The sequence below is a fragment of the Sarcophilus harrisii genome, chromosome 3 (assembly GCF_902635505.1).
Source record: "Sarcophilus harrisii chromosome 3, mSarHar1.11, whole genome shotgun sequence".
Taxonomy (NCBI): Eukaryota; Metazoa; Chordata; class Mammalia; order Dasyuromorphia; family Dasyuridae; genus Sarcophilus; species Sarcophilus harrisii.
The window spans coordinates 607,354,949-607,382,733 of record NC_045428.1 but is presented as its reverse complement, the minus strand read 5'-3'; the positions used below and the strand labels follow the sequence as shown (position 1 = coordinate 607,382,733).

General features: G+C 39.2%; 1 long non-coding RNA gene across 1 annotated transcript; it reads left to right on the top strand.

Annotated features, from left to right (window-relative positions):
• Positions 1-27,553, top strand: LOC116423059. Its single transcript, XR_004233544.1, has 4 exons — positions 1-150; positions 21,267-21,412; positions 25,409-25,556; positions 27,478-27,553. It is a non-coding gene; the product is annotated as an uncharacterized LOC116423059 (long non-coding RNA).
• The last annotated feature ends 232 nt before the right edge of the window (positions 27,554-27,785 follow it).

Sequence of the window (27,785 nt, the reverse complement as noted above, 5' to 3'; positions counted from 1 at the left end):
AGTTCGTTTTGGGAAGTCTCAGGGGCTGGCTAAGCTGAGTACTCTTGTGTCCAGGAGCAATCTCCTCCAGAGAGCTGGCTGGAAACTGGGACTTCTGGACTTGAGATCTCTCTGCCTCCTGCAAGGCAGCTCTGTAGGTGTAGGTCCCAGGTAGGTGCGTCCACCTCCCGGCATGTCTACCCCCACCTCCCTGCCCACCTCTGAGCTTTTGCTAGTGGCCTTTGTCTTTGCTATTGGGGATCATCTGACCTTCAGCAGCACCAGGAACGTGCTGCTGTGCCAGATTCGGCTATTAGACAAGCCCTCCCTTCCCAGTCCCTCCCCTCCCCCCTTCGCCAACCCTGCTTTTCCCACCCCCATACTTCCCAAACGTCAGACGTTACCATCCCCGGATTTATCACCGATTCACATTTTCCCAATTTCAGTCCTTGCCCACAAGGACCCAGGAGTCCCCCCTTGTTCCTGGATCCCGGTTAGAAACGTGGTGCTTCTGCCTTCCGACTTAGGCCCCTGAGAGATTCAAGGTTCTGCCTGCTCTGAGGACCCACTCTGAATTTGGGCCCCCAAAACTCCTGCCTGGCTCTGCCTCTCTCCCCCCATCCCCCAGACTCGTGGGCTGCTGCCCGATCAGACCCCAGGCCATGGCTCCTTGTGTCCCGGCTCCTTTTAGGGTCTCCAAGCCTAAGCTCTACCAGAGGGTCCCAGGCATCCTCCCCAGCTCCTAGGAAGACCTGAGGGCACAGTCGTGCTGCTTTCCTAGGATCCGTGTCCCCCCCTGAAGCCTTCTGCCCCTGCAGTGTCTCTGACCCCCTCACCCTGAGCTGTGTCAGAATTTCTGTCTCCCAGCTCTTACCTGGGCTCTCCTTTCCTCCTGCTTCCCTGCCCCCTCTTTTAAACCCACCCCCCACTTGTTCCAGGCTTCCCCAGCTTCCCCTGGTGCCTCCATCCAGAGCCATCCTTCCATCCCCAATGTTTATTATATAATCACAAGGCTTCTACATCCTTCCCTATGTATACATTGTTTCCTAGTGAATTCGCAGAGGAAGGTTACTGTGTTACCAGCTCTCCACCCGCCCCCCCATCCCCCTTCCGCCCCACCCCCGCCCTCCCCCCCCACCTAGAGTTATACTGCTAACATTTTCTCATATAGAAGTAAATAATGAGGGCCTTGGAATTGGTCTCTAATATTTTCCTTTTTTTCTGGATATTTTATATTAAATTTTCCATTGAGTCCCGGTCTTTTTGTTACAAATTCATTTCAGTTTCTCATATGTCTTTTCCCGCCCTCCTGCCATATTCAATTCCAGATTTCTGGGTAAATTATTCTGGATGCAACTTCAGGTCTTTTGTTCTTTGAAATTTAATGTAACCAAACCTATGATCTTTTAGGATCGAAGCTGTGGGTTTTGTGAAATCCTGACTATGTCTGCAGTTTTGGAGTCTGTCTGCTTTTCTGGTTGGTTTGCAGCATTTTCTCCTTAACCTGGGAATTGTGAAATTTTGCTAAGATATTCTTGTAAGGTTTTCTCCTGTGATCTCTTCGGTTGGTAAACATTATTTTTTCTTTCTCCCTTTACCCTCTTGTTCTAGAACTTTAGGGCAGTTTTCTTTCATCATTTCTTGAAATATTGTATCCAGATTGTTCTTTAAATAATACCTTTTAGGTAGTCCGACAATTCTTAGATTATCTCACCTTGATCTGTTCTCCAGTTTTTCTAATGAGATGTTTCAGATTCTCTTGTATGTTTTCTAGTTTAATTATTTTTTGGTGTCTCATAATGTCACTCAATTCCTCCCCTTCTATTTTTTTCAAGAATTTTTTGGTACTTCTTTCAAATTGATTAACTTTCTTTTTGTAATTTCTTGGATTGCTGTCATTTCTCCCCCTAATATTTCCTTAATCACTTGTTTGAATTTTGAATTCCTTTTTGTGTTCTTGCAGGAACTCCTTTCGGGCTTGTTGTGTACCTTTGATGTTACCCTTTGGGACAGGAATGGCTTGTTTTTTAACCTTACTATTTTCTGGATATTAACCATGATCTTTTATACCAAAGTAGCTTTTGTGAGGTTCTTTTTCCTTTGCTTACTCATCCTGAATTTTCATTTGTTTTTTGTTAGGGACTTTCCTTCTGGGAATTACCCTATGTCAGCTGGTGGGGTGGACCCAAGAGATAGAAAAGGGGCTTGACCTCTGAGGCAGGAGGCTGTGTCTGGCAGGTGTTAATCTTTTCTTAGGACTCAGCAGGTGTCTCCCTTCTGGGGATCCACCTCCGCAGTGCTGATTGGGCTAGGCACAGGATAATCCCAGAGGAGAGTAAATATAAATGGTCAGCTTTGAGTCCTTCCAGGGTTCCTCAAATTATGGCTCTCGGGCCAGATGCAGCAGCTGAGGACGTTTATCCCCCTCACCCAGGGCTATGAAGTTTTTTTATTTAAAGGCCCACAAAATAAAGTTGTTTTTTTTTTATTATTATAGTCCGGCCCTCCAACAGTCTGAGGGACAGTGAACTGGCCCCCATTTAAAAAGTTGGCTTAGGCAAAGAAGGCTGCAGAGAGAAGTAGAGATGTAGAAAGAGAGAAGCAGAGACATACATACACTTGCTCTTGCTTCCTGCTAACCCCTGCTGTGATTCCATCAAAGAAAAACAGTCTGGCACCTTAACATTGGCTGATGTTCATGTGTAAGATCGGTGTGTATGGTCCTGACAATTGGTAGCCTCAGAGGGCTAAATAAACCCGTAGGTTTTATTTTATTTTTAGCAGCTTATAACAATGATCATTATTACAGTCAAGTTTGATTTCTGAGCTCTGGGTCATGCTCCCTTAACCCCAGCTCCTCTTACTGTTATGTTCTGAATTTTGTCCAGGGGCTCAACCTCAGCAGCAGTTCTCACCTAAGTCACATGTAGGGTTCCTCAACTTCTGTCCTGGAAATGTTTTTGCTCCCTAAAGTACTTTCTCAGCAAGTGTTCATTCCTCCTTGTCCACAGCCACATTTTAGCATAATGTCTGGCCAGCACTGCTGCCCTTTTGTTTGTGCAAAACCTTTTAAATTCAATGTTGTCAAAATTATCTATTTTATATGTGTTACTATTCTCTAGTTCTTCTTTGGCCAGAAATGCCTTTCTTCTCCCCAGATCTAAGAGGCAGATTATCCCTTGTTCTCCTAATTTGTTTATAGTATCATCCACTGTATCTGAATCAAGAACTCATTCTGACCTTATCTAGGTATAGAGTGTTAGGTCTTGGTCAATGCCTGGTTTCTGCAATGCTCAAAAACAATACAACATTAAAGAATTTTTTAATAAGAGCTAATCTGAGACGTGACATCTAGTCTAACTTCTAACCAGATGGGAATTTTGTCTACAAAGTCTCTGAAAACTGCTCCTGCAGCCTTTTCTTGAAGCTGTGCAGTGAAGGGACCCCTCCAGCTGTCAAGGCAACCCCTTCCTTGTTGGGGTTGGTCTTTAGAAAGATGTCTTGTTATCAAGCATAAATTGGCCCTCCTTGTTCCTAATGCTGTCTGGTATAAGAAATTTATCCTTATGCTTCCTTCATTGTTCCCTCAAATTCCAGCACAGTTAGTGGGGGGGGGGGGAAGGGAAAGGGATAATCTATACATAGTTACTATGTGGCAGGTACTGTAGTAAGTATATAACTATTTTCTCATTTGAGCCCTAAACATACCTGTGACTTTGGTCCTCTCATTTTTCCAATTAATAATTGGGGAAACTGAGGCACACATCTATGAATTAATGTGCCCTGGGACCCACAGCTAGTAAGAATATGAGGATGGATTTGAAATCAACCTTTCTTGAATCCAGTCTCAGGATTTTTAGCACTGCTAAACCAACTGTCTCTAATTTCTAATAAAGGAATTTTTAATTTAAAATAAATATGGAGTGAAGGGGGAATCACTGCAATTTTCAGGTGTTTGCTATCACAAAGAGCCACTTTAAACTTCCCATCCAAACAACTGATTGTCTTTCCATCTTATATTTACTCACCATTCTCTTTCTCAAGCCTGATTTTAATCTATCCCTGTCACTTGATCTTCTCTCCCACTCTCCCACACCCCATCCCATCCAGCTAAAAGTCCCTCCCCCACCCCATTCCCAGTTTCCTCACCTCTATATATTCAGAAGGCTTCTACATCCCTCTGAATGTATACATTGGGAAATTAAGAGGCAGAGAGTAAAGTTACAATATTACCAACTCTCCTCCCTCCTCCCCACCTGCTTTCTCAGTATTACTTCTTCCTCTTGCCCAATTTTTGTAATTGTATCCTTTTACCTTTTCCTACACCATCATATAACACTCAGCCCCAGTCTTTCAAACTACCTATAGTTACACTGATAACATTTTCACATCTATAGGTAAATAGTTGGTCTTAAGGAATGCCTTGGAATTAGTCTTTAATGTTTTCCTTTTTTCTGTATCTTTTATATTAAGTTTTCCATTGAGTTCTGCTTTTTGTTACAAATCCTTGAAAGCGTTTCAGTTTATCATAAGTCTCTTTTTTCCCTTCATTCCAGATTATATTCAACTTTCTGGGTAAATTATTCTGGGTGCAACTGCAGTTCTTTTGTTCTATGAAATGTAATGTAAGCAAAGTAGAACCTATATGGGATGTAGATGACCCTTACCCAAAATGACTACTCAGAGGTTACTCAGTAGAAAGTAAAAAGGTTGTTTATTAAAACCTCTGCATGATGAGCCATTCTATTGTGAGATAAGGGAAAGAGAAAGCTCAAGGTAGGAGGGCTAAAGAAGTAGTAAATATACACAGCTTTTATACAAGAGATTACATCACAAATAAGAGAGCACTGAGAAGGGGAGGGGAAGCATTTAATTTGTTGTTGCTATCCGGGGAGATTGGAATGGAAGATTTCTGTTTTCCGAAATCACTTGATTTCTAGGAAACAGAAAATCAAGCCTTCTGGCTTCAGATAGACAGTGGTCAAGCTAATAGACTAAATACTGATAAACGTCATCAGCTCAGGTTAAGTAAATATGTTCATAGCTGGCCAAGGCTCAAGTAAATATGGGCCTGCACATATTATACAGGTCATAGAGGAAATGCAGAAATAATGAAAATGAAATACAGAAAAAGAATTCATGCATTCATGTAAGTTATTCACCTTGTGTCTCTATTCTACACAATTTCCCCCTTGTAATATGTAAATGATTTTTATCCTATTTCTATGAAGAACTTACACACTGTTCAAAATCAGGAAACATCTATACATTGTTTATCAAGTTCACTATCAAGATCATCGCTCTCTAATATATTCCAGTCTTTTCTCTGAAGAATCATCATTTTAATAGCATCTTTTATATGCATATTTTGATAGGGACCATTGAACTATTCTGGTGACTAATTTAATTATACAGAGTAGACATAGTGGCAACAGGGTAATACCACTCTGCAGTAAGTTCATACCATAAAAATTGCTTCCACCAACTATCTTAGAAACAGTTATCACAGAACAATTTGGCATTTGGCAGACATAAAAATATAAAGACAAATTAACAAAGATGACAGTCTAGGGAAACTGAGGCACAACATTACACATTTGCATTTTGAATTTTTGAATTACCTCCCCTAGATACCTGGAAGGCCTCAGCACCATAATTTTAGCCAACCCAATGTGAAACAAATAAATCAACAGTAAAACTAGAAAATGCAAGGACTTATGGCAAGGTCAAGTCTCTTCCTGACAACCCCAGAGTGATCAGCAGTACAAAGGCCCTCATCTCAGCCAGAGAATCCAGTCTGAGATGCACAGTTCACTGTGTTAGGTGGTCTTCAGTCATTTGTGCACTTAACTCAGCTTCTGCTTATATAGAGAGTAGCAGTGCTCAAGACAGCCCCATGCTAGGAGGGGCCCTAAGTCTGTCAGGGATTTCAAAGGAGGGCAAGAGTGGGGCCTGGAGAAGCTCCACCTGTTCCCACTAAGAAGAACAGGAGCTGCTGCTACTAGGATCCAGAAAGGATCCAGTTTTCTGAGCAGAATATGCACAGTTAGACCCTGAAGGCAGGCAACCCTCAAACTTTAGAGGCTTGATCTCAAAACTGCAATGTCCCTTGAGAATGCTGAGATACCAGTTAAGAAACTGGGATTACAGGGCTAAAGACTGCCAGTCCCAAGACAGGTATCTATATCTTGGAGATTTCCTAAAAACAGGCAATCATAGTCTGCCAGAGCAATTTCAACATAATAAGGGATTTCAAAGGTAAAGCATCAAATCACCATTTGATATATAAAGTTTCTATAGATCCATAACAGCCATAGTTACAATTTAACAATTTCCATCCCAACTCTTAAACACACAGTAATACTGTTGTCATTTTAACAATAATTCATCAACCACTTTCCTATTTCCCCATATCAGTCCAAATTACATCAGGAGCAGAGGCAATGGTCTCAAATAAGGTGCTTCAGGTTGAGAGAAATGGGCAAAGGCTCTCAATCCATGCAGGGGTGGGTGTGGCATGCTGACAGCTACCAAGGCTTTAGATGGGCCAATCCATGTCTCAGAAGAGGTTCAATAATCTGTAATTTGACAAAGATCTAGAACAACAAAAACCAAATCTAACAAGATTAGAACAGTATGAGATAGAAAGACTTGATTCACCAGACTACTGCCAAATGTGAAGAGCCAGCAGCTGAGTTTGCTTCACAAGGTAGGCAAACAGCTGTCAGCTATATTCCCAATAAATAAAACAGCAGTTAGATTTCACAGACCATTGTTAATTGTCCTCTCATTTAGAAATCTTTTGAAAAACACTTGAATATCATAAACACAATATTTAGTAACAGACAGATGATAAGGCTAAATACTTATTTGCTAAGCATTTAGGATATAATGATTACATACACTCAGATTAGAAACAACAAGGTATGACATAATTGAATTGCATTAACAGTTTCTATTGATCATTGCTCTGATCATAGAAATCAGTCACAGGAAGAAAAAAATTGCAAAAACATAACTATAACATAATATAAGTAGTTAAAACTCAACCTTCAGCACATAAGGAGTGGAGCTTTAAAACTCCTAAATAGCATTAACTATAAGCCCAAGAGATTTTATCTCAAAGTTTCAGATAAATCCCAAACAATTATTTACCATGATCTTATATTGATAACAATAAGAAATTTGTTTCAGAAAATTCACACAATTCTTACATACCAAGTACATGTTGAATCTTGAATAAGTTGAATATTATACCAATCATTTTGCTTTTAAAAATACCCAATATGCAGAAAAATCTGAAACTACATATTGTTCACAACAAAAAATATTTTCAAAAGGACAAAGGCAAAAACTATTATTCTTGGAGTCCCTTTCAGATAATTGGCCTCAATACAGTTAATTAAAACTTCCTATTTTCACATCAAAGAATCTGAAAAGTTCTTGAAAATGTCAGTTAAGCTTTTGAAATCACCCTTTCAAACTGCATATCACATTTCTGATCATATTCTTTAATATTCAAACTATTACATATCTAAACTATTATATATCTAAAGAAACAAATGTTCAATCAATTAACATCTTGAGCAGCCTGTCCCTTTAAATCATAGTTTGCTTTCTTTTAGCAGCTTTCATGGCTGCTCTCCACCCCACCCCCAAAACAGATCCTATCTCACAGCCGTCTCTCTGTGACTACCCTTTCAATCAGTTCATTCTTTTTCCACTGATTTCTTCTTGAAATCATTTGCTCCTACTAATCGATCCTTATTAAATCACCTTCATTCTCCTGTCCTATCTCTGTTTCTCCTCTCAATGCCTACTTGCTCAATCAAGCCTTCCTCGACATACTTTAAACACTCCCAAACCAATAACCCTTCTGACTAGATGCTCCATTTAAACTATTAATTGCTTTTGTAAATCAATCTTTCTTGTCCTTTTCTTTAAATTACCTTTTTTAAAAAACTTTAAACTTCAAGCTTCACAATTAACTTTAGACCATATTTCATAAAAATTATAATATAGTTTACAAATTACTCAATACTTTTAAAAGCAATATACCATTTAAGTAGGAGATGCAAACATGACTCCCCTACGTAGCTTACTGAGCATTTTGTTTAATAACCTATATTTTTAATTTGCCGTCAACCAAACAATAAAGGAAAAAAAATTTCTCTTTAGTTGTAAAAGCCACAATATTCAAACAATTCTGAAGATTTTATACTCTTAATAAATCTAACATATGCAAGGCAACAGTAAAATTTCTTCCCGATTTCAAAATTATAACACCTCTTTTAAAATATAGTAAGTTCCCAAAACTTTTAATCAAATGTTGCAGACAATTACAGTTTAGCCTTCTTAAATTTTCTGTTCTCTAATTCCATGAAAGCAAATTTGCTAATGATGATTTTCTTTCTTCTCCTGGGACAATTTTTAGAAACATGCCTAGTTTTCCCACAGGTCCAACAGGACAGACAACCCCCATGTTCAGCTATTTACCTCTCTTACTCTATTTTTATTCCTTTCCTCCAATATCTGCAATTTCTTATTTCCAATCTTAAGTTTCAGTCTTAACACACATACCAATTTAAAGTTATTTTAAAATTAACCAGTACTTTATGTAATATTCTTCTCTAAAATATAATGTTCTCTGGGAGTAGATTTCTTGGAGGGCTTCTGGAGGCAGCCTTTGTTTCATTTCAGTGTAATCACCCCAAATGCAGCCAGGAGTTAAAGTCCAAATCCATATTGTCTCTTTCAAGTCTTATCTCCTTCCTGGGGCTCGATTAGCTTTTAGAGGCCTATCTTTCTCCTTGGTTCCAAGAGCTCCTGCCCATAGTCCTTTGCCTCTGCCAGCTTCATCTTCTAGCTTCCTCCAAATGAGCTTTTAGTGGGCTTCTCCTTTCTAGCCCTAAGCTCCTCATATAATGCCACATTAGTATACACCAATCATTATATCACTAGAAATCATTATTTCTTGTAGGATTAAATCAATCCAAACTAGATTTAACCACAATTCCATTACTTAGCACCTTGTTTCAAGTTCTGGCCCATAACATCTCCCACTTTCTTTTGTTTTTAGAACACAGGTGGTCATGACCTTCCTGACTTCTCAAGGAGGTGAGAACCCCAAAAGAGTGATCATGCCTTCCCTGACTGCTCAAAAGGGTGAAAACACCACAAATAGGAGGTGGTCACACCCTCCTGACATCTCAAGAAGGAGATGAAAACACCAAAGGAATGGGAAATCAAATCAGATTAAGCGGGTCTCTGCAGGGGCTCACTCTTAAAACAGGTATACATAAATCCATCAATATGGGAGATATTATACATAATTACATAAATTACATAAGCTCATAGCAATATAACACAGGCTAGTAGTGATGTAACAAATAACATGAATCAACATGAGGAATTATACATGTCCATAAATCCTAGAAATAGTCCAAAAGGAATCTATGTCTATGAGTTCATGTGCTAGGAATCAATAATTCCTGCAAGTTTTGAAGTCCTGCAATAGTCTCATCTTGTGTTAGGAATCCAATGATTCCTGCAGATTTAAAGTTCTTTAACAGTCTCATGAGCCATGCTCTATCAGTATGAGATATTTTTAGGTCTTCTTTATTTTGAGATTTTTCTGTTTTTCTGTCTCTCTGATGGACAAAGGTGAATACAACTCATTGGCACCCATCTGATTCCTTCTCCATCTGTAGAAATAGAAGCAAACCCTCTTCCCCAAGCAGTTTACCTATCTAGTCCCTTCTATTTGCCACTTTCTGGATATCTCCACATTGCATGGTGATTACATTGGAGCTGCTCTCACTGGACACTGCCCTTCTTTTGGGTTAAAAAACCTGTATTCTCCCCAATTGTAATCCCTTTCTCCCATTAGATTGGTTTTCTGTTGGTTGATCTATAATCCCTTTCTGCCATGTGATTGCTTTTCACTGATAGATCACATCAGAGTATTGAGCTTCTAAAGACTCTCTGGGTGTAACCTCAGCTGTCATCATGCCCCACCTGTCTTTTGTATGATATCTTGGAGCTAGGCCTTGCCTCTCATTTCTCTGGGTCAATCTACATTCAGAGGCCAGTGGAAGCCCTATGTGGCATTTTAGACATAGGGTTTAGGTCTTCTCTCAGCCTGTCTTCTCATTCTATCTCTATACCTACACTGGGCTCTCAGATGTCCTATTTTCCATACTGAGAAACATTGATGACTCTCTCTAGAAGTCCCTTGACAGAGAACCTATCTTCCTATGTACAACATAGTCTGGATATAATAAAGCTTTTGTGCCCACTGTGGCTGAGCGTCTTATGATCTCCTCTGAAGGAGCATCTTTGTGTAGTCCCCATATAATTCTTCTGCCAACCTCATTGGCATTTTCCTTAATAGATGTCTGGTCATTATTTCTTAGCTGCATTCTCTCCAATAGTTCATGTGATAGCTATTTGCAAACAGTCCACAAAATCTGCAAAGGGTTCACTGGGACCTTGCTCTATTTTTGTGAAGGCTTTATCTCCATCTTTCTCTGGGAGAGATCCCAAGCTTTTCTTGCAGCAACAGCAGTAACCTGTTCATAAGCTGTTGTGGGGTAATTAATCTGTTCTGAATTCTCTCCATACTGACCTTCAACTGCTAGTTGGTCAAAGTGATTTATATGTTGACTCCAGTTCGCCTATTGCATCTGGCTTGAAGCCTACATAATTCATGATACTCCGAAAGCCACAACAAGTTTGTCCAGGTTCTAAACTGTCCTTAGCTATGGATTTCCAATCACAAGGGGTTAAGATTTCATAAGCCAAATTATCTAGTAACATTTTAACATAAGATGATGTAGCCCCATAAAATGTGCAACCTTTTTCAAATCCTTAATTTTTTCCAAATCAAAGGATGTATCTTCTCCTTTTTGACCTGAAGAGTCAAGCTCTTCAATCACAGGATATGCATTTATTAAATCAGATACAAACTGTCCTTCATTTTTGCCTTAACTAGTGCTTTTTGTAATCTTGTCATGAGCTGCTTCATAGGTGGTGCTGAATGTGTTACTGCCTCTTCCCTCCTCCTTCTCCCTCCCCATGAAGGGTTAATTGAGGGAAATAGGTCAGGGGATAGGGAATGACCTAATTTCTCCTGCTGTGAAACCCACACTTAAAATTGTACTTAACTCCATTCTTATCTGATTCTTCATCCTTTTTACCTAGTTTATTTATATCTTCTCCCTTCAGCTCTTTCATCTTTTCCTTATTCTACAACAACTTATATAATTTCCTAAAAGCCAGTTGTATTAAATTATATGTATTAAGTGTGTCTTTGGAAATTGAGTCAGGTCCATTTCATTGTAGAATTGACATAGTTGCTCTCTTACTAATTTCCACTCCTCTAGATCCAGTTCTTTTCTATAGAGAACAAGGAGATGTGTACTGTACAGTTTCTAAAAGTTCAGTGATCTGCTCCCAAATTATAATCAAACCTTGGCTTTTCATAAGTTCAAAATCTCTCTACACATTTTCCTTGAATTGGAAAGAAAGGCTGTTTTCTAAACATCTGTCCCATTTAGCTGAAATATTATTTTAGCCCTTTAACAAAGTTTCCTAGTTGTATTCACCTAATTTTTGGGTCACAGATGAAGGTTCTTGGCACCACATTTGGGGGCCAAAATGTAATATTCTCTAAAATATGTTTTCTGGGAGCAGCTTTCTTGGGGGGGCTTCTGGAGGCAGCCTTTGTTTCAGTTCAGTGTAATCACCCAAATGCAGCCAGGAGTTAAAGTCAAATCCTTTATTGTCTTTTCAAGTCTTGTCTCCTTCTTGGGGCCTGGTTAGCTTACTTAGAGGCCTATCTCTCTCTGATTCTGAGGCTCCTGCCCAAAGTCCTTTGCCTCTGCCAGCTTCTGCCTCTAGCTTCCTCTGAATGAGCTTCTAGTGGGCTTCTCCTTTCTAGCCCTGACAGCTCCTCCTTCTATGTGCCACACTGAGTATACACCAATCATTATATCACTAGGAAACCATTATTTGTTGTAGGATTAAATCACTACTAAACTAGATTTAACCATTGTCTCCTCAATTCCACTTACTTAGCATCTTCTTTCAAGTTCTGGCCCATAACACTTTAGTTTGTGAAATTTCCTAAAATCTACCTAGATATTCTATTCAAACTTTTTTCTTTAGTAAGCCAGGAAAGAGTTAAGAACCAATCCTTGGTTTACCTTGAGATTTTTCTCTCATGTATTCCACAAGCCTGAGTTCTGATAATAGGATTCTTGCTTACAGGAGTGATAACACACTGTTCTTCTATTTTCTCAAAACTTTTCAAACTTTCAATCTATGTTTTTGTTTTCCCCTTCTCTCCCCTTCCTGCAAAGCCACTGCAGTCAGCCAGAGGAAGAGATAGAGAAAGGAAAAAAAAAAGATTTTCAAACTTCTTTTCTTGCTCCATCTTAATCTTGAGAAACACAAAACTAGTTCCCAAATTACCTTACCATGATCTAAGACCAATATATTCTCAGCCATTCTGAAAGAATTACTACTTTGGATAAATTCTAACAATTCATCCTGATATTTTTTCTCTAATTTCTTTTCTTTTCTTTTTCTTTTTAAATTATATACCTTTTAAGTTACAAGATATATGCATAGGTAATTTTCCAGCATTGACCATTGCAAAACCTTTTTTCAACTTTTCCCCTCCTTCCCCCGCTCTCTCCCAGATGGCAGGTTGACCAATACATGTTAAATATGTTAAAGTATAAGTCAATACAATATACGTATACATGTCTATACAGTTATTACTGTACAAAAAGAATCGGACTTTGAAATAGTATACAATTAGCCTGTAAAGGAAATCAAAAATGCAGGTGGACAAAAATAGAGGATTAGAATTCTATGGAGTGATTGGTTCATCTCCCAGAGTTTTCCCTGGGTGAAGCTGGTTCAATTCATTACTGCTCTATTGGAACTGATTTGGTTCATCTCATTGTTGAAGAAGTAGCCTCATATTTTTCTAAGCCTGTAACACAGAGGCTGAATTCTTGTCTTTATAGAGCTTGCTAACTTTTAACACAGAACAAAATGCAAAGTAGACAGACACATGCAGACACACATAGAACTGTATTTTCACCTTTCACATACAGATTTAAGTCTGATATACCCAAATAGTCCTGGAAACATCCTCCCGGTTTTCTTCCCTTTTATATCTGGGAAGTTCATCCCAGTCTTGAATTCCCTAGCTAATGTCCTGATAAAATTCTTGTACTGCTTCTATCCCATTTTACCACCTTGACCCAGTCCAGGTGTTGGCAGAGACCATGGTTACCCTCACACCCCTTAGCCAATCGAGCCTCCTTAGGAAAGTCCTTTATCATTGGGGTTGACAGTAGTCCACACCAAAAACAAATTTAGGAGGGCTAATCCCTCGAGGTCTCCCTCAACCTAGCTGATGGACCCCAGATTCCCAAGAGCATTACCTCGAGTTTACACATGTATATATCTTTCAGGCTGCAATGCTAACTATCAGGACTCTACTTCCTTCAATCTTCTACTTTTCACTGAGTATCCCTGCCTTGGGTTGTTGTCTAAGAGGGAAGGAAGGGTGCTCACCTAGAGCCAGAGACCATGGAGAAAACTACTCCATGGGCGCCTGTCCCTATCCAGAGTTCACACAGCTGTCTCCCCAAGACCTCAACCCAGAGAGCCTGGAAGTCTGTAGATGATCCTTACCCAAAATGACTATTCAGAGATCACTCAGTAGAAAGCAGAAGGGGTGTTTATTAAAACCTTTGCAGGATAAGTCGTCCCATCACAAGATAAGAAAGAGAAGCTCATGATAGGAGGGCTAAAGAAGTAGTAAAAGATGCTCAGCTTTTATACAAGAGAGTACATCACAAGGAAGAGAGACATTGAGGGGCAACTAATTGGTTGTTGCTATCTGGAGAGATTGGAATGGAAGATTTCTGTTTCCCGAAATCACCTGATTTCTAAGAAACAGAAAATCAGGACTTCTGGCTTCAGATAGACAGTGGTCAAGCTAATAGATTAAATATTGATAAATGTCAAATACTGATAAATGTCATCAGCTCAGGTTAAGTAAGTATGTTTATAGCTGGCCAAGGTCAAGTAAATATGGCCTACACATATTATATAGGTCATGGGAAACATAGAAATAATGAAAATAAAATACACAAAAAGAATTTACATATTCCTATAAATTCTTCATCTTATCTCTCTATTCCACACAATACTACTGGATTTTGTGAAATCTGACTATTTCTAGAGTATTTTATTCTGTCTTGTTTTCTGCTTAGATTGCAATATTTTCTCCTTAATCTGGGAATTTTGAAGCTTTGCTAGGATATTCTTGTAAGTTTTCCTCCTCTGATGTCTTTTAGTTGGTGAACAGTCGATTTTTTTCTTTCCCTTTACCCTCTTGTTCTAGAACTTCAAAGCAATTTTCTTTCATAATTTCTTGAAACATTGTATCTAGATTCTTTTAAAATAATTACTTTTAGGTAGTCCAACAGTTCTTATATTGTCTCTCCTTGATCTGTTATCCAGCTTTTCTAATGTGATGTTTCAGATTCTCTTCTATTTTTTCTTTTCTTTTCAATTTTATTTACAAAACATATTCATTGGTAATTTTTCAGCAATGACCCTTGTAAAACTATCTGTTCCAAGTTTTTCCCTTCTTCCCTCACCCTTCCCTAGATGGCAGGTAGTTCAATACTTGTTAAATATGTCAAAATATATATTAAGTTCAATATCTATATATACATATTTATACAATTATCTTGCTGCACAAGAAAAATTGGGTATAGAAGGGAAAATAAAACTTGAGAACAAAACAAAATGCAAGCAAATGTCAACAGAAAGAAGGAAGATGCTACATTGTTGTTCACACTCAGTTCCCACAGTCCTCTCTCTGATGTAGATGGCTCTCTTCATCCCTGAAAAATTGTTGAAAAGAGCCAAGTCCATCAAAATTGATCATCCTATAATCTTTTGCTGTGTGTAATGATCTTGTTCTGCTCAGTTCACTTAGCAGCAATTCATATAAGTTTCTCTAAGCCTCTCTGAAATCGTCCTATTGGTCATTTCTTACAGAACAATAATATTCCATAATATTCATATATCATAATTTATTCAGTCATTCTCCAGTTGACAGCAAATTTGATAATCTAAATGTAATGGAGGAATATCTACAAAAATAGATTGCCCAGGTTAACAGAAGAGGAAATAAATTATTTAAATAATCCATTTTAGAAAAGGAAATAGAACAAGCTATTAATCAACTCCTAAGAAAAAAATCTCCAGGGACAGATCAATTTAACATGAATTGTACCAAACAGTCAAAAACAATTAATTACAGTATTATATGAACTATTTGAAAAATAGGAAAGAAGGAGACCTATCAAATTCTTTTTATGACACAGATATGTGGCTGACAGCTAAACCAGGTAGGGTGAAAACAAAGAAAATTATAGACCAATTTCCCTAATGAATATTGATGCAAAAATCTTAAATAAATTATTAGCAATGAGATTACAAAAGTCATCCCCAGGATAATACACTATGATCAAGTACCAGGAGTACAGGGCTGGTTCAATGTTAGGAAAACTATCAGCATAATAAGCTATATCTCTTCAATTTTTTCCGAGTTTAATTGTTTTTGTTTTGTTTTTTTTTTTTTTTGGTGTCTTGTATTGTTACTAGATTCCTCTTGTTCAATTTTTAACTTCTTTCCAATTAACTTTCTTTTCATAATTTCTTGGATTTCTTTCATTCCCTCCATTCCAACCCCAAATATTTACTTGAACTCTTATTTGATTTTTGAATTCCTTTTATATTCTTCCAAGAATTTTTTTGAGCTTGGATACCTTTGATGTTTCTCCTTGGGATAAAGTGGCTTTTTTTAACCTTACAATGTTCTTCTGAATGTCAACCCAGATCTTCTTTTATACCAAAGTAGCTATTGTCAGATTTTTTTTTTTTTTGGAGTGGAATAAATGAAAGTTTAGGTGGGCTGAAGAGTGGGGTTCAGGCCACTTCAGTGATTAGTTACTGCCTGTGGATCCCATTCCCTTTTCCCACTTAATTTTGTCTAAAGATAAGGAGGGATAGGGACAATGAGGAAGTATCAAAGGATATCATTGAGAAATATAGTTTTTCATAATAAAATGTACATGAGTTGATACATGTTTAATACAGAGGAGGTTAGCACAGTGCATTAGAAAGTAGAACTTGATATTCTGCAAAAGAAACACAACTTGACGAAAGATTCATGTGGCCTTCAAATGAAAAGATCAAAGTTCTGTAAGACCTTTTGGAGCTTGGCCCCTAAACTGCTACTATGTCTCCTCTAACCAATGCCAATCAGTAGACCTATAAACTACAAAGTTATATGGCCCATATATACAACATGAAATTTCCCATTGGATTTTTGTTACTGCAAAGAACTGGGGGTTGGGGGGTGGATAGCTATGTGGTGCAGTAGATAAAGCACTAACCCTGAAGTCAGGAGGACCTGAGTTCAAATCTGGTCTCAGACATTCAACACTTTCTAGTTGGGTGACCTTGGGCAAGTCACTTAACCCCAATGGCCTCAGGGAACAAAAAAAAATCTAAAAAGAAAAGGTGGTGCCCATGTGTCTGTAAATATGTCAACAATGATGAGCTAGAAATATAATGGAAGGTTATGGAGACATAAGAAAGGCACAGTGTCAGAAAACCTTAGGAAAATTGCCTGAACTAATTCAGAGAGAAGTGAGCAGAATCAGGAGAACAGTTTGTACTGTAGCAACACTGAACAATACGGGTGGAACCATGACTCCAAAGCAGTAGTTCTCTAAAGTTTTGTTTTTAGAACTCCTTTCATGAACAAAACATTAATGTTGTGAAGCCCCTCGTCATTCACTTTTCTATTCATAATATTCCTTCACATTTATGTATTAAGTATTTACATGAATGCCCAAGTTCCAAACTGATTATTTGATTCCACTATATAAGTAGAAACCTTGATGTGATTCTGCATCAAGTTAATTTAGTAATAATAATAACAACAACAATAAAATAGTAACTACCATCTCTATATGCTGGCTCTTAAGTTATCAAATATGAAGCAATTACATCCAATAAAGCAGTTAACATTCATAAAGCATGTTTTTGCTAAGCACTTTACAATAATATCTATTATTTCTCTTGACAAATCAAAAATTGACCAGAGACAAAGTAGTTTGCCATAAATTTCATAGCTAAGAGATAATCCATAATTGAGACAGATAATAGTGATCTTACCAAATGTAGAGGTGGACTGGTTTTCACCTCACACTGCCATGCTGTGTGCTGCCAGAGGTACCCAAATTCTTCCCAGGCAGTTCCTGGACACAACCTGCTGAATTCTGGGGTTTCAGGATATCCCTTTGGTAGTTTCAGGTGGCAGGGCTCAGGGAGTGCTGACCATGGAGTTTGACCTTCCCATCCCCATTCCCCAAGCTGGTTTGGGATATCTGGGCAAGGTTGTGTGTGGCCCCCACAGTATTGCTTCCCTATTCCTACAGGTGAGGCAGAATTTGAATTTCCCTCCAATTCTGAGATGAGAAGAGCAAGCAAACAGAGATTTAGGCTATACTGATCTTGCTAACAATCCCATAACTGAGATGTTTCAGGAATAATTTTTGGTTGCAATTTTAAAGTAGCTCAGAAAATAAACATGAAACAGCCATTCTACACAGAGATGCAGACACATACAAAATAACATGAAAGAAGACTGACCCATCTTGGTCAAAAGCTACCCTATAGCACTTCTGCCTTCTCTGGCAGACCAGGTGAGGACCCCAAGGCAGACTGGTGTCAAGGTGTCTCAAAAGAATGTACAGGCTTGAACCCATCTTTTATCCAAGGGGAAAGCTTTATTGCAATAAGTAACACCATTATAAAACCAGGTAGAATTCTACAGAAAATAGAAGCAATTAAATAAAGTGATCCAACTTTCATTTATAGATAGGCTAATTCTATGGCCTAAGGGTATCTCTAGGGAGCAGTCTCTGTTATTTGACCAGATAGTCAGTTGCAATTAACTGAGGAGTGGGTCTGGAACTTGGTTTCCATTGACAAGATTATCCCAATCAATGAATTGGGAAATGGTCTATTCAGAATCATATAGATTGTTGTTCTTAAATTGGGAGGACTCTGAGACAGACTAAGAAAAGATTTAGGATTTCCTGACATTGTTAGAATAGAAGATGCATAAAATCAGGAGATCACAAAATCATATTACATCAAAACCTCTCTCTTTCTGCAACAAATGGAAATCTCCTGCCAGGAGAACTTCAATTGAAAGTGTATTCCTTACTGTGAAAGTGATAACTTAAACAGGTACTTATTTTCTAAAACCTGCCTCTAGGCCAACTCTTTAGGCTCCAACCCTTTATTATTTAGAACCTTATGAGGACCACTTTACAGAATTATATCTATATTGGATCTAGTTTCCAAGTCAGTTGCTTTTTCTCAGCTAGTTTACTTTGGCCTTTGTTTTTTAATTCCTTTGACTTTTTCAAATTCATTTTGATCTCATAAATCATTAGCTTCCATTTTCCCATTTCTAATTTTTAAGCAATTATTTTTTTTCAGTGAGCTTTTGTACCTTCCTTTTCATTTGACTAATTATTTTAAAGGTGTTTTCTTTAGTGGATTTTTGTGCTTTCCTTAAACCAAACTGGTCACTACTTCTCCCCCCATGATTCTCTTGTACCACTCTCATTTCCTTTCCTTAATTTATTCTACTTCCCTTATTTGATTTTAAAATCCTTTTGGAGCTCTTCAAGAGAACTTTTCACACCTAAGACTAATTCATATTTCTCTTGGAGACTGCATACAAGGCATTTTGATCTTGTCTTTTCTGAGTTTGTCTTTTGAACTTCTCTTCCACCACAGTAATTTTCTGTTTTCAGGATTTTTGTTGTTGTTGTTGTTGCTTTTTCCATTTCCCAGGTATTCTGAGACTTTTAATGGTTGAGCTCTGCTCCTGAACAGATGACACTTCCTCAAGGTTTTGCTCTGGGGCCAGGAGTTTCCTCACTGACTTGCTACATCAAAGTCAGAGCCACTCTCTGTGGCTCCTTGCAGTGTGCCAGGGCATCTGTGGGTCTGGAACAAGGCTTAGTGTAGTTTCAAGATTGTCAAGGGAGGATTCAGGCTGGGACAAGATGTTTTCATCAGTTTTCAAGAAGTATGGGAGTGCTGAGCTCATGGTTCTCCTTCCTTTTCCTTCTCCATCTTCCTTGAACTGGTCACTCTACCGGAAGATCCAGTCTCCATTTTCAGTTTCACATAGTAGGAGGTGGGAGCAGGAAGTCATTGATGTTCTTGAGTTTATCAAGTCCTGGGTTACTGCATTCAATTCTTGTCTTTTTTTTTTTCTAATCTAGTTCTCCTTTATGTTTTTTCACCTGAGGCAGAGAGAAATGAATAGAACTCCTAGAACCATTTGTAGTATATACTATACAAACCCAATGGCAATAACAGGAAAATGAACAGATGAACTATATCTCTTCTGGTTTTTTTGTTGTTGTTTTTTTTGATTTTAATTATTTTTGGTGTTTCATAAGGTTACACAATTCCTCTGGTTCAATTCTATTTTTCAAGGAATTTTTAAAACTTCTTTCGAATTGATTAAGTTTCTTTTATAATTTCTTGGATTGCTTTCATTTCCCTCCTAATATTTCCTTGATCTGTTATTTTTGAATACTTTTTATGTTCTTCCAGGAACTCCTTTTGGACTTGATCTATGCCTTTAGTATTTCTCTTTAAGACAGGAATGGCTTGTTTTTTTAATCCCACTATCTTCTGAATATTAACTCAGATCTTCTTTTATACCAGAGTAGATATTGTCAGGTTCTTTTTCCTTTCCTTTCCTTACTCATCCTGAATTTTAATTTGGTTTTATTTTATATTTATTATATATTTGTGTGTGCATATATATATATTTATAAAAATAAACATTTATTATTAGCAGCTTATAACAGTGATCATTATTATAGTCAAGTTTGATTTCTGAACTCTGAGTCATGCTGGGTAATCCTCAGCTCCTCCTTACTGTTATATTCTGAATTCTGTATAGGGACTCAACCTCAGAAATAGTTCTTACCTAAGCCATATGAAGGGTTTCTCAATTGTTGTCGTGGAAATGTTTTTGCTCCCTAAAATACTACACTTTCCAAGCAACTGTTTAGTCATCATTGTCCACAGCTGTAGCCAGCACTGCTACCCTGACCAGGATCCTTCACTCTTGCCCTACTCAGTTTTCATGAGGTGAAAATTCTTGAGGAAAGTTATTTTACATTCCTGCACCTATATAACTTTTGTAAATTGCTTATTATCTTAAGGTGAGAAGAAGTGAAAAGGAGAGGAGAGAATTTGGAACTGAATAAAATTTTTAAAGTGTTAAAAATTGTCTTTACAGTAATTGGGAAATAAAATACTATTTGATATTAAAAAATGAGGTCAATCAACCTCAATCCCTCTGTTCCAAATGTCTTTTAGACATATGGAACTAGCTCTTTAGTTACAATTTCCATATAAGACTGAACTCATTTTCTTTTCTTTGTCTCTTCCTTCTTCCTGTTAAGCGTCCCACTACTCTCTCAGTCCTTCAGGCTCACAACCAAGATGTCCTCCATGAATCCTGTTTCTTATTTCCACTTACATCATCTCAATCCTGCAACATCTCTGCCATCCATCTTCTCCCTACTGATGTTTCAACCTTCTTGCTGTAGATCCTTGTCACCTCACCTTGAGTACTGCAGCAGCCTGCTTGTAGGTTGCCCTGACTCCAGGCTGCCTGACTCAATGCATTTTCATTTAGCCAGAAAGTTGATTTTCCTTTTTCCCCTTTTTTTTGCTTAGGCATTGGGTTGACTTACCCAGGGTCACACAGCTAGGAAATGTTAAATGTCTGAGATTAGATTTGAACTCCGTCCTGCTGACTTCAAAGCTGGTGCTCTATCCACTGTGCCACCTAACTGCCCTTGATTTTCCTAAAGATCCAATTTTCCCAAACTTAAAAACATCAGGGATTTTCTACCAACCTGCAAATGTGAACACTTTCTATTTCTCACTGATTATGGGTAGGGTTCTTACACCTTAGTTCTCATGACAATGGCTTCCTTGCTATTCCAGGAAGATGATACCCTATCTCTCACCTTCAAGACATTTCTCTGGCTATTCTCTGGTAATGTGCTCGCCCTCATTTGTGCCTCCTAGTTACCTTCATTTTCCAACTGAAAGCTTTCTTTCTACAGGAAACCTTTAACTGTGGGGAAGAAGACATTGAACTTCAACAAATCAGAAGCATCTTACCGTAGAAAAGAAAGGAGTTTTAATTTGACAGAGCTCGGGAGATTTGAGCATCTCCCCACCACCTAAGGTGGTCTGGCAGTGAAGAGAGGTAAGAGAATCTGCAGACAAGGATTACATAAAGGTCTGGGGTAACATTCCCTATAGGATGGACCTTTGCCCTGATTAGTCAGCACAAATGACTTCACATCCTAAGTTGTAAATGAGGAAAAACTTCTAACCCAATCAGGGTTTTAGGGGTATTAAATTATGTTATATGGGAGTTTTAATGCCGAGACAGCCCTAACTTGGTCCCACAAGAAAGGGGTTATATGATCCCATTCTTTGCAAAACTAGTGATCTCTGGAGAAAGAAACTTGAGCCTGGGGTGTAGCCAACCTTCATTCAATTTTTACAACACTGTCTCCATCTTGTAAGACAGCTTTCACTGTTTACTTCATCCATAAGCACTCTTGCTTCCAATGTTTCCCTCTTTTAAATGATATCCTATTTATCTTGCCTGTAGCTTGTTTGCAAATTATTTCTTAGCTTGTTGTTTCTCCCTTATTTTGTGAGCTTATTGTGGGCAGAGATTGTTATTTACCTTTTTGAGAATCCCTGTCATTCAGCATCTGACAGAAAGGAGGCATTTATTTAAGCCTTAGGTTTGCTATTTTCCTCATTCTCTAAAATATAGAAACTGAGGCAGACAGATGAATTAGTAATTATAAAATTATAAAACCAAAGTAACAAGAAAATTCTATGTGGAATTTTCTGTAAGAATTGTTCAAAACATTTAAAATAATAGCCATAATAATAGCTATAATATATAAAGCAATAAAAATATACATATTCAATCAGTATGGGAAGGTCTTTGGTTGGAATTCAAATCCTAGACAGAATGTTTATTCTGTTGAAAAGTCTCATAAACGTAATGAATATGTGGGGAGCTGGACTAGAGGCAGGTTGTAGAAATTAAGTACCTGTTTAAATTACCACCTTCACAGTGAGGAATACAGTTTGCAAATTAGAAGTTCTCCTGCACAAGAGATGTACACTTATTGTAGAACAGGCAGAGGTTTTATACACAAATCCTACAGGGAGAAGAGTGGGGAAAGTAAGTTAGAATACAATCATTCCCTGAGTTTGATTGGTTTCCCAATAGAAGATAATACAACAGTTCTTGGATTGTTTCAAATCTTGAGGGTTGTGATCACCCCTCTCCAAAGCACAGAGTTCTGTGATAAGAACAGTTTTCTGTAGTTTTCCAGTTAATTCACTTATTTTGTACATAAGTACAATACAGTATAAGAATATTATCAGAATGTTTGATAATTTTACTTTTCATTGTGAGTCCTGCCTCCTAACCCAGAAAAGGCAGCTCTAGAAATCTAAATTATCAGTATATTTATTAGAATATAATATAAAATATTCATTACAAATAGAAGATGAAATCAAATAATATGAAAATCATACGGTTTCACTGTGGGTTCTGAATCCAGGTTTCTATTGATGATGATGCTTTATTCTATTTAAAAAAATTTTTAATATACGTTTTTATTGAAAGAACATATGCATGGGTAATTTTTTCAACATTGACCCTTACAATCACTTCTGTTCCAACTTTTCCCTTTCTTCCGTCCACCCCTCCCTAGATGGCAGGCAGTCTCATACATTTAAACATGTTAAAGTATATCTTAAATACAATATGTGTGTACACATTTATACAGTTTTGTTGCACAAGAAAAATTGGATCTAGAAAGGTAAAATAACCCGGGAAGAAAAACAAAAATCAAGCAGTCAAACTCATCTCCCAGTGTTCTTTCCCTGGTGATAGCTAGTTCTGTTCAGATGATGTTTTATTCTAGAAGAGGACCACAGATAAAGGGAGATGTCTTGATTTGTGTTTGAATGGGATGTAAGGGAGGCAGTGCTTGGCCAAGTCCAGTGGCAAGATAAAAGTCCTGAATCCTTCCTCCAAGAACATACAATAATGGAAGCATGGGGAGGAGGAGTTCATTGGAGATAAGATGAAAGGCATGGTGTGTAAGTGGCCAGGTGAAATAAGAGTCTTAGGGTGGAGTTTGGAAGGGAGGAGTCTAGGGCTGAAGAAGAGCCATTCCAATGGCCATTGGCTATGTGATGATGGGCAGGGCTGGGAGAGGAGAAGCAGGAAGCAATCGGAGGTCATCACCTTGGATGATTTTGGGAGTGAGGTCCACCCACTTGGCTTCAGGGGCTAGGCTGCGTGGGGCTCTTGAGCCTCAGAGGCTTTCCTGTAATAGATTAATGGGAATCAGAAAGGGTTGGGACTGAGATCTCTGGGCATACTCTTGGATCTGCCATTTTCTACTTACTGCAAACCTTCTCTGCTGGGGTAGGACCCAGGTAGGCATAAGCCAGGGCTCCTCACAAATTCTGCCTTCTGCTGGCTGCCCTTGCATAAGCATTCATACTTCTTATCTGTCCTGATGACCAGTGTCCTCCCCATCTGTCAGAATAATTTCCTGCCAGGTCTGGCTAATTAATGAATTCTTGGCCCCTACCTCTTATTCAGGTTCCCAGACACTTCATAAATATCCAACGTTGCTCTCTTCCTCATGCTTACCATTGGGTCATGTTTGCCCAAAGGTAGGTTTTTCCCATAGTAACCCAGGAATCCCACTTTCAGCCTCCCCTCCTGGACCCGGGTATCCTAGCTCTGCCTCCAACTCCTGTTGGGTTAATTGATTGTCATCCTTCAGACATGATTTCTTATGAGGTTCCACAGGCTCTGCCTTTTGGCCCCCAGGAACTCTCCTTGGTTGCAGGAACTGAAGCTGTTTCCTGGACCAGCTTCTCTGGACTTGCACATCTTGGGCTCCTTCCCAGGCAAGTGGCTCACTGTTTCCACATTCCCTTTCAGGATTCTAAGCCTACAATCTACCCAAGAGTGTTAGAAACTTTCCCCCATCTTCTGCTTAGATTTCAGAACTCAGCCATCTTGTTTTTCCTCATTTAACCTCCCACCTAAATCACTTCTGGACACTTAAACTTCTTCCTTTTTACCCAAGCTTCCCAGCTCCCTGTCCCTTTCCCCCACCATAGGTCCTGGGAGCTGAATCCCAGACTAGGTTGTCTGCCAACCGTAGGTTTCATCTGATCTTTTCCCAGGGGCTCCATCTCAGAGCCTTTACCTCCTTACTATGTCTGTTGGGGAGAAGGGATGCTGGGAAGACCAAGTGTCACTGGCAGGGAGATTTCTGATTCAGGGGACATTGAGGTTCTACACACTCTCATCCCATCTGGGGCCTTAAATCCTTTCTGTCTCTTGGGTCTGTAGGAAGGTGGGGGAGAAGAAGGGAGTCAGAACAGTAGGAGTAAGAGAAGGTGAGCTCATCTTCAAGTTTATACCATCCCACTACAGTCATCTTATTCCTTGTCCCTTCTATGTAAACCCCTGACTGCCCCTATGGCCAATAGCCCTGGGCACTTTTCCCTCCCAGACTTGTTGTTTTTGACTGGGTAAAAGAGAACATTCTTGGCTTCATTTCTTCCCCAACTTAATCTCTCTCTGGGTGTTGCTTCCTTGAGACTGAGAGCTTAGCTTAAGGTCAAGGTCTCCACTGTTTCCAGGGCGATCTCCAGTCATCCTGGTCCTAGTCTAGCCACTGGAGCCAGGAGTTCTGGAGGAGGAGGTGAGGCTGGTGACTTTGCACCTCACCACTCTCTCCTTCCCTGAACCAATTCAGTTAATTAACTTCCCAATCTTAGCTTTCCAGGGACCATTGGGCGTCAGTTGTTGATCTGTGCTGGGGCTCTGTTCCCCTTTTACTCAAGGACTGTTCCTTCAGTCCTTCTAAATTATCTAAGGCCAGAAAATGATTTCTCACCATCCTTTTGTAGGTCCTGTCACTCCACTCTTAATTGAAAGTTATTTCATAGGAACCTGGAGAGAGTTCAGACAATATCCTGCCTCTTCTCTCCCATCTTGACTCCACCATTTAGATTTTTCAACCTGACCCTCCTTTAGCCTCCCTCCCACTGTTGGTTGGTGTCTGTGCCCTAAGGGCAAGGCCAGGGGTTTAGTAACTTCCATGGAACCTCAACCCTCTATAATTTCCTGTAGGCTAGTCCCCCGCTCAGGAAAAGAAGGGAAGGACATCTTTGCAGTTATAATCATCTCCCAACAGCCTGCCGAGGACCAAGGCCTGGCCCAAGCAGCAAACCTGGAGCCAGAGGGAATGGCCCCTGAGAACAGCAGACCCCCACCCCAGGTGAGTGTATTCTGCCCACAGATATGGGCAACATCAGCCCAAGAGGCCATTTCCCCGGATCTGGAGGATGGTCAGTGAGGCTGGCCATCTCTCTTATCTGTGGATCCTTTACAAAAATGGGCAGGAAAGTGAATGTAGCAATAACATCACTGCCCTCCTCTCTGCTATGTTTTGGACTGATTCATTCCCCCTTTGGCGTCTTGAGCACTAACTCCCTTCCCCCAGTTGCTGCTCCCACATGTTTATTTACATTTTCCCTCAATATAGGTCTGTGAAAAAGGTGACCACTTCATTCATTAGTGTCTAGCCTGTGGGTATCATGTCTTTATTTTGGTGCAGCACCACCTCCCCACTACACTCACACACACACACTAACACACAGACACTTTTTAACCACTTTGTGTTCTGTGTCCTGTGGCCAAGCTCCCTCATGTAGCCACTGACTTTCCTGGAAAACCTTGAGCCTGTTGTGTAGAGCAAAACCCTGGAAGCTTCCCCAGCTGTTGTCCTTTCCCTGGCTGGTAGCACAGCAAAAAATGTCTTCCTGCTGCTGCTCAGCTTCTGTTGCCTCAGGCCACACAAAGCTTGCCAAATTTCTCTGAATCCGTTCTCTTTACTAATTTTGTAGTTATTATAATTTTTTTTTTTTTGCCAAGGCAATTGGGGTTCAGTGACTTGGCCCAGGGTCACACAACTAAGAAGTATTAAATGTTTGAGGTGGGATTTGAACTCATGTTCTCCTGACTTCAGAGCTAGTGCTCTATCCATTGTTCCATCTAGTGGCCCCTATTATAATTTGTTTTAACCTTAAATACAAAATAAGAGAAGAAAAAAAATTTCAGGTAACCAGCAGAACATAATAGTAGATTCAATAAAACAAACCTACATAATAAATGCTACCCATGGATCAGGAGCTGTCCAGCGTTTCTTTGCTTCCTGGTAGGTTTTCTTTTATTCCATTTTATTTTCTTTATCTCCTGAGACCCCTCAGCTGTAATTAGGTCCTTCTAGAATAGCACCATCATATTCAACTCATACTTACCCTTTCTCTTCCTTCACCATTGCTTGGGTCAAAGCAACAGGCATTTAGAAAGGGAAGAGGCTTTGTTCGAATATATAGGACATGCAAAGAAGGAAAAATCAGTCCCTGCCCTCAAGAAACTTCCATTCTAACGTGGAAGATAACATGATGGCAGCTGTGTCCACACCAGCTATGTACAGTGTAGGTGGGAGACCTTTGCATGACTGCTTCCAAGTGTTCTCATAAAGGATGTGACCTTTGCATAAATCCCTTGTCTCTCCTTTAGTTTGCTTTTGTAAATTGGTGACCATTGGGCTGCATCCATTAAGAAGTGTGTGATTCTGAAATTTGTAATGCAAAATCTTATGAAAATGAATGTTGAAAACTATCTGTACATCCATTTGGAAAACTAAAGTATTATTGGGGGAAGGATAATGTTTTCATCTGGATAAGACAATTTCTGGCCTTTGGAAAATTCATAAGATCTTTTTTCTCCCCAGTGATCATGGAAATGTTTTAGCCCTACAGCACATAATACTTGCTAGCTTCACAAAACACTTCATGCCATTTTCTTAACATAGCACTGTCTGATTTCACCTCCACAAATCCTCATCTCTCTCTGATAGACACCCTAACTTTCCCGATTCCACAGGCAGTACCATTTCCTAGTAAGACATTTCTCAATTTTATTCCACCAGAAAATATAACAGTGTTTCTCTATATTCCACTGGTCTTGGGGGACTTTGGTTTCAGTACTGGCCCTGAATCCTGTAAAGACTTTACCTTTGGGCAGATCCCTCCTCCATGCTTCAGGTCCCTTCTGTACATTGAGGAGCATTGGATTAGGTCAGTTATGAAGCGTGTTTCAACTCTTAAGTACTCTGGGTATTGGTGTTTTAGGAGCTGGTGACCTTCAAGGATGTGGCTGTGGACTTCAGCCCAGAGGAGGTGGGGTCTGTTGGACCCGGATCAGAAAAGAGCTGTACAAGGAGGTCATGCTGGAGAATGCTGAGAACTTGCTCTCCCTGGGTAGGGCGCTTCCCTTGGAACTCTGGAATTGCCATGAATAGGGTGTCCATCCCTCCCTAGGGTCCAGAGTTAAGGCTTTTACCAGTTCTCAGAAAGGCCCAAGGGCTGCCTCCTGTCCCCAAGAGACAGGGTCCTCCTGCTGCCTGGTTCTTCTATGAGTGGTCTTTGCATTGTAGGAT